Source organism: Melanerpes formicivorus, unplaced genomic scaffold (assembly GCF_026170545.1).
Source record: "Melanerpes formicivorus ecotype bairdi unplaced genomic scaffold, bMelFor1.0.p_v2 SCAF_1, whole genome shotgun sequence".
Classification (NCBI taxonomy): Eukaryota; Metazoa; Chordata; class Aves; order Piciformes; family Picidae; genus Melanerpes; species Melanerpes formicivorus.
In genome coordinates, this window is record NW_027142353.1 from 70,460,200 (window position 1) to 70,467,127 (window position 6,928).

The following is a 6,928-nucleotide window of genomic DNA, read 5'->3' on the forward strand; positions in this document are numbered from 1 at the left end:
GTGGGAGTTTGGGGGGCAGGCTTGGTGGCAGCGCCCTCTGTTTTTTGGGGGGGTTAGTGGGTGGCCGGCTTGGCGGCGGCAGCTTCTGTTGCTGGGGGGTGTGGGGCAATTTGCTGGCTTGGTGGCAGCGGCCTCTGTTTTTTGGGGGGGTTAGGGGATGGCCGGCTTGGTGGCGGCAGCTTCTGTTGCGGGGCTGGGGGGTGGCTGGCTTGGCAGCAGCGGCCTCTGTTGTGACTGGGGTGGGTGGGATGCGTGGCTGGCTTGTCAGTGGCCTCTGTTTTTTGGGGGGGGGTGGGGGGTGGCCAGCTTGGCGACGGCAGCTTCTGTTGCTGGGGGGCATGGGGTGGTTGCTTGTCTTGGCGGCGGCCTGTGTGGCTGGGTGGGGGGGCTGTGTCTGGCTTGGTGGCGGCGGCCTCTGCTGTGACTGGGGTGGGTGGGATGCGTGGCTGGTTTGGTGGCGGCCTCTGTTATTGGGTGGGGGTTGGGGGGGTGGCTGGCGTGGTGGCAGCGCCCTCTGTGGTTTGGGGGGGTTGAGGGGTGGCTGGTGCAGCAACGGCAGCTTCTGTTGCTGGGGTGGTGTGGGGGTTGGCTGGCTTGGCGGCAGCGGCCTATGTGGTTGGTTGGGGGGGTGGCTGGCTTTTTGGCGGCGGCCTCTGTTGGTTGTGGGTGGGTAGGGGGGTGGCTGGCTTTTTGGCAGTGGCCTCTGTTACTGGGTGGGCCGTGGGGGGGGGCTGGCTTGGCTTGGCGGCGGCCCCTGTTATTGGTTGGGGGTGTGGGGGAGTGGGGGGGTGTCTGTCTTGGCGGCGGCGGCCTATGTGGTTGGGTGGGGGGGCTGTGGCTGACTTGGTGGCGGCGGCCTCTGTGTTTTGGGGGGCTTGGGGGCTGCCTGGCTTGGCAGCGTCCGCTTCTGTTGCTGGGGAGGGGGGGTTGGCTGGCTTGGCGGCAGCTTCTGTTGCTGGGGGGCATGAGGGGATTTGCTGGCTTGGCGGCAGCGTCCTCTGTGGTTGGGGGGGGTGGCTGGCTTTTTGGCGGCAGCCTCTGTTGGTGTTGGGGTGGGTGGGGGGGTGGCTGGCTTTGCAGCGACGGCCTCTGTTATGGGGTGGTGGGCCGGATGCCTTGGCGGCGGCAGCGTCTGTTGTTGGTTGGGGGTTTGGCTGGCTTGGCAGCCGCGGCCTCTGTTGGGCGGGGGGTGGGATGCGTGGCTGCCTTGGCAGCGGCCTCTGTTGTTGGGTACGGGGTAGGGGTGTTGGCTGGTTTGGTGGCAGCCCATGTTTTTGGGTGTGTGTGGGGTGGCTGGCTTTTTGGCGGCGGCCTCTGTTACTGGGTGGGCCGTGGGGGGGTGCTGGCTTGGCTTGGTGGCTGTGCCCTCTGTGGGTGGGGGGGGGGGGGGGGGCTGGCTTGGCGGTGGTGGCCTGTGTTGGGTGTGGGGGGACTGGCTTGGTGGCGGCGGCCTCTGTGACTGGGGTGGGTGGGATGCGTGGCTGGTTTGGCGGCGGCCTCTGTTATTGGGTGGGGGTTGGGGGGGTGGCTGGCGTGGTGGTGGCGCCCTCTGGTTTTTGGGGGGGTTAGTGGATGGCCGGCTTGGCGGCGGCAGCTTCTGTTGCTGGGGGGTGTGGGGCAATTTGCTGGCTTGGTGGCAGCGGCCTCTGTTTTTTGGGGGGGTTAGGGGATGGCCGGCTTGGTGGCGGCAGCTTCTGTTGCTGGGGTGGGATGCGTCGCTGGCTTGGCGGCAGCTTCTGTTGCTGGGGGGTATGGGGTGGTTGCTTGTCTTGGCGGCGGCCTATGTGGCTGGGTGGGGGGGGCTGTGGCTGGCGCAGCGGCGGCCTCTGTTGTGACAGGGGTGGGTGGGATGCGTGGCTGGTTTGGTGTCAGCATCTGTTATTGGGTGGGGGTTGGGGGGGTGGCTGGCGTGGTGGCGGTGCCCTCTGTGGTTTGGGGGGGTTGAGGGGTGGCTGGTGCGGCAGTGGCAGCTTCTGTTGCTGGGGTGGGGGGGGGGTTGGCTGGCTTGGCGGCAGCAGCGTCTGTGGTTGGTTGGGGGGGTGGCTGGCTTTTTGGCGGTGGCCTCTGTTGGTTGTGGGTGGGTAGGGGGGGTGGCTGGCTTTTTGGCAGTGGCCTCTGTTACTGGGTGGGCCGTGGGGTGTGGGCTGGCTTGGCTTGGCGGCGGCCCCTGTTATTGGGTGGTGGAGTGGGGGGGTGTCTGGCTTGGCGGTGGTGGCCTCTGTTATTGGGTGGGAGGGGTGGGATGCGTGGCTGGTTTGGCGGCAGCCTCTGTTATTGGGTGGGGGAGTGGGGGGGTGGCTGTCTTGGCAGCGGCGGCCTATGTGGTTGGGGGTGGTGTCTGGCTTTTTGGCGGTGGCCTCTGTTGGCGTTGGGTGGGTGGGGGGGTGGCTGGCTTGGCAGCAGCGGCCTCTGTTATGGGGTGGTGGGCTGGCTGCCTGGTGGCAGCAGCATTTTTTGTTGGTTGGGGGTTTGGCTGGCTTGGCAGCAGCGGCCTCTGTTGGGCGGGGAGTGGGATGCGTGGCTCCTTGGCAGCGGCCTCTGTTGTTGGGTGGGGGATAGGGGTGGTGGCTGATTTGGCGGCAGCCCATGTTTTTGGGTGTGTGGGGGGTGGCTGGCTTTTTGGCAGCGGCCTCTGTTACTGGGTGGGCCGTGGGGGGGGGCTGGCTTGGCTTGGCGGCGGTGGCCTCTGTGGTTTGGGGGGGGGCTGGCTTGGCGGCGGTGGCCTCTGTGGTTGGGGGGGGCTGGCTTGGCGGCGGTGGCCTCTGTTGGGAGGGGGGGGGGACTGGCTTGGTGGCGGCGGCCTCTGTTGTGACTGGGGTGGGTGGGATGCGTGGCTGGTTTGGCGGCGGCCTCAGTTTGGGGGGCGTGGCTTGGTGGCGGTGGCCTCAGTTGGATCCAACTGAAAGGTCCTTTTGGAGCCCCTCCAGAGCCTCCCCATATACCTCTCTGTGTGCCCGAATTCCCCTTTGATACCCCCAGATCCACCTTAGATGCTAGCAGGCCCCTTAAGAGCGGGGGCAGCACTGACCAGGTAGGGGATTCTCACCCCTGTGTGTGGGGGGAGGCTTCGCTGGGCTCTCCTCAGAGGTTACTTCCATTCAAATTAAAGAGACCAAAACCCAAAGAAACCTCAGGACAAAGAATAAAGGCAAAAGAAACAAAGGATCCCCCCCCCCCAACACACACTGAGGAGGGTTCCCCCTCTTTAATTCCTTGAGACCCATTTCGTAGTTCTGTTTTCAAACTGCTTTGCTCTGCTTGCAATCGGCTTCTACCTGCTAGCAGCCTTTGTGTGTAACGGAAGAGACGCAGCGGGGGTGAGTTCAGAGCCTTGTTACCTGGCACTTAGTGCCAGTCCTGACTACCTATATGAACAGGAGAGATTGGCAGTCTTAGGGCGAGTCGGCTCGGCTCTCTGTGAAGCCGGAGGATTTCCTTCCCCCGAACAGACGGCGGCTCCGCCCAGCCGGGCTGCCTCTCACCAGGCGCGCCGGGGCTCGGCTCCCCCGGGCGCCAGCCGGCTCCGCCGAGGTCTGCTCTCAGCTCGTCTTCCTTTAGCTTCCGTGGGTTCCCTTCGTCCGGCTGAGCTCCGCACCAGGTTAGTGCCAGCCTCTGTCGCTGTCCGCGGTTCCCGTGTAGGTGCTCTGAAGGTTCGATACGCCTGAATGTTCTAGGAGGGGATTAAAAGCCCTAAGACTTCACATAAGTCGCTGGTAAGAAAAGGAGGAAAACTATCTGCAGAAACCAGGAAAACGTGCAGCAGACTTCTGGGAAATAGTCCAACCTCCTCTTTCACAGAAGTAAGGTGAGTTTGTGAAACCGCTCGGCTCCAAGACCTTTAGGAGAGATCCCACAGCCGTCCAGGGCTGTAGCGAGCCCTATAGAACTCCGGCAGTTACCCGAGCCGTGGCGTTCGTCTTTTCCCCCAGATCGGTTTCCGAGGACCGCGGCGGGACCCCTCTCCGTCGGGCCGCGGGGCCCGCCGAGGCGCAGGACCTCTCCGGGCGCCCCTTTAGAGGCTTCTCAGGCAGAGCTCTTTTAACTCAGTCAGATCACCCCAGGAAGAGACAAGAGCCTTCAGGCAGGAAAAGGACTGCTGGCAAGGGAAAGGGGTAACGTGTAAGCCCTAAGGGGGCGTCCCACAAGGGAGAAAGGCAAATCGCTGCCACAGGTAAGAGCCCTCGGGGTGGAACCAGGGGGTTCCACTAAGCATTCCAATGGGGGAGACTGCAAAGGTTTTCATATAGCAATTGACCCTCTTCTTTACTATCCATGTAAACAGGAAAGTTTCAGTTTTAGGGTGAGTCGGCATAGCGCTTTCAGCGAAGGAAAAGATTTTTCCTCGCCTCAGCCGGCGGCGACTCAAACTCCCCGCGGCAGCTCACCCGCGGGGCCCCCCGAGACGAGGAGAGGCGAACCGAGGCGAACGGAACCGGACGGAACCGGCGCGGGGCTCCCCGAGGCGAGGCGGAAGGAACCGGCACGTTGGGGGCTTGGCGGGGCTCAGCTCCTCGCTCAGATTCTTCCCGGTTTCCTCGGGCTCCCTTCCAGGTAAGCGCCAGCCTCTGCCGCTCTCGGGGGTTCTTACGTAGCAGCTCGTTTGAAACGCTTGCACGTTCTCGGAGGGGATTAAAATCCCTAAGAGGCCAGCTAACCCTGACACCCCTCTCTTGCAACTTCATAGCTCTGCTGTTTAACTAGGCGCAGCAGTCTGGTATTAATTTGTCTGAAAAGAGGCTTTGAAATGCGCTGCATGGGGTTCTGAAAGACGTAAACTTACAGTGCGTATCTCTAGTACACAACAGCTCACGGATTTTCCTTTGCGTTGTAGGGTTTTTGAACACTCACCGGTTTCGGCGTCGGGTTGGTTTTTCTCGGAACGGAAAACCTGCCGAGCGGAGGCCGGCGGGGCGCTTCCCACGCGCGGCGGCAAGAGACGCCCCCCCGACCGCTCAGCGTAAGTCCGCCGCTTTCAATCGATTCCCCTTTGGTAGGTACGTTGCCAAAATTGGCTTTGCTCTACGCGCAAATCGCTTTTCCGTTCCGGCATCTCTTGCATCTCAGAGAGGAGATCCGGTGGGGGGGGGGGGGTAACTTCAGAGCCTCTTTACCGTCGCAATGAATACCATTCCTGAATATGTCTATAGAGAGGAGAGGATTGTAGTTGGATTTATAGTCTCGGGGCGAGTCGCCTCGGCGCTCTCAGGCAAACGAGAGGGTTTTCTTCCCCTAAAAGGGCGGCTCGGCGGCGCGGCTCGGCTCGGCGGCGCGGCTCGGCTCGGCGGCGCGGCTCGGCTCGGCGGCGCGGCTCGGCTCGGCGGCGCGGCTCGGCTCGGCGGCGCGGCTCGGCTCGGCGGCGCGGCTCGGCTCGGCGGCGCGGCTCGGCTCGGCGGCGCGGCTCGGCTCGGCGGCGCGGCTCGGCTCGGCGGCGCGGCTCGGCTCGGCGGCGCGGCTCGGCTCGGCGGCGCGGCTCGGCTCGGCGGCGCGGCTCGGCTCGGCGGCGCGGCTCGGCTCGGCGGCGCGGCTCGGCTCGGCGGCGCGGCTCGGCTCGGCGGCTCGGCTCGGCGGCGCGGCTCGGCTCGGCGCGGCTCGGCTCGGCTCGGCGGCGCGGCTCGGCGCGGCTCGGCTCGGCGGCTCGGCTCGGCGGCGCGGCTCGGCGCGGCGCGGCTCGGCGCGGCTCGGCGCGGCGCGGCTCGGCTCGGCGCGGCTCGGCTCGGCGCGGCTCGGCTCGGCGCGGCTCGGCTCGGCGCGGCTCGGCTCGGCGCGGCTCGGCTCGGCGCGGCTCGGCTCGGCGCGGCTCGGCTCGGCGCGGCTCGGCTCGGCGCGGCGCGGCTCGGCGCGGCGCGGCTCGGCGCGGCGCGGCTCGGCGCGGCTCGGCGCGGCGCGGCTCGGCGCGGCGCGGCTCGGCGCGGCGCGGCTCGGCGGCTGCGAAGTATCTACTTAGCAATCGATCCCATTCTTTCCTGTCGATGTAAACAGTTGTTTTATTTTTTCAGTCGGTTTTCAGTCGTAGGGTATGTGTTGCGCAATCGGCGGGCGAGGGGGAAAACGGTTCCTATCGGCATGTAAACTAAGGAGCCAAAAAATCCCAGATGACGTAAAAAAGCCCAAAGCAAAGCGACGACCCTCGCGGCACAAAGGAAGACCCCCCGTTCCTGAGCAATCGTTACACATTTCATAGATGTTTTCAAGCCGTGCGTTACCGTATTTGGAATTCGTTTTTACATTACGGAAGCCTTGGTATTTAACAGGACAGATCCAACGGGGGCAATTGCAAAGCTTCTTATGTAGCAATTGGTAATACTCTTGACTATCCACAGAAAAAGCAGGTATTTTTAGCAGGATTTTCTGTTGACGAAACGACGCGGGGCTCTCTGAAACGAAAAGACGAAACGTTGCAATGCTGGCCTGAAATGAAATGGTGTGGGGCTCTCTGAAATCAGACCAGGTGAAATGGTGCAATGCTGGCCTGAAATGAAGTGGTGTGGGGCTCTCTGAAATGAGACCAGGTGAAATGGAGCAATGCTGGCCTGAAATGAACTGGTTGTGGGGGCTCTCTGGACTGACAAGAGGTGAAATGTTGCAATGCTGGCCTGAAATGAAGTGGTGTGGGGGCCCTCTGAAATGACAAGAGGTGAAATGGTGCAATGCTGGCCTGAAATGAAACGATGTGGGGGCTCTCTGAAATGAGACCAGGTGAAATGGTGCAATGCTGGCCTGAAATGAACTGGTGTGGGGCTCTCTGAAATGAGACCAGGTGAAATGGTGCAATGCTGGCCTGAAATGAAACAGTATGGGGGCTCTCTGAAATGAGACCAGGTGAAATGGTGCAATGCTGGCCTGAAATGAAATGGACTGGGGGCTCTCTGAAATGAAATGATCAAAAGGTGCAATGCTGGCCAGAATTGAAATGGTGTGGGGGCTCTCT

The 6,928-nt window shown here is 63.2% G+C and overlaps 1 long non-coding RNA gene across 2 annotated transcripts; it reads left to right on the plus strand.

The window, feature by feature from the left end:
* The first annotated feature begins 2,850 nt into the window (after positions 1–2,850).
* On the plus strand, positions 2,851–5,035 carry LOC137444078 (uncharacterized). 2 transcript variants are annotated; one of them, XR_010988086.1, is made up of 5 exons: positions 2,851–3,598; positions 3,675–3,805; positions 3,930–4,171; positions 4,283–4,551; positions 4,832–5,035. It is a non-coding gene; the product is annotated as an uncharacterized lncRNA (long non-coding RNA). The 2 variants fall into 2 exon arrangements; XR_010988075.1 differs by having other exon boundaries at positions 2,851–3,805; positions 4,832–5,034.
* Positions 5,036–6,928: the final 1,893 nt, after the last annotated feature.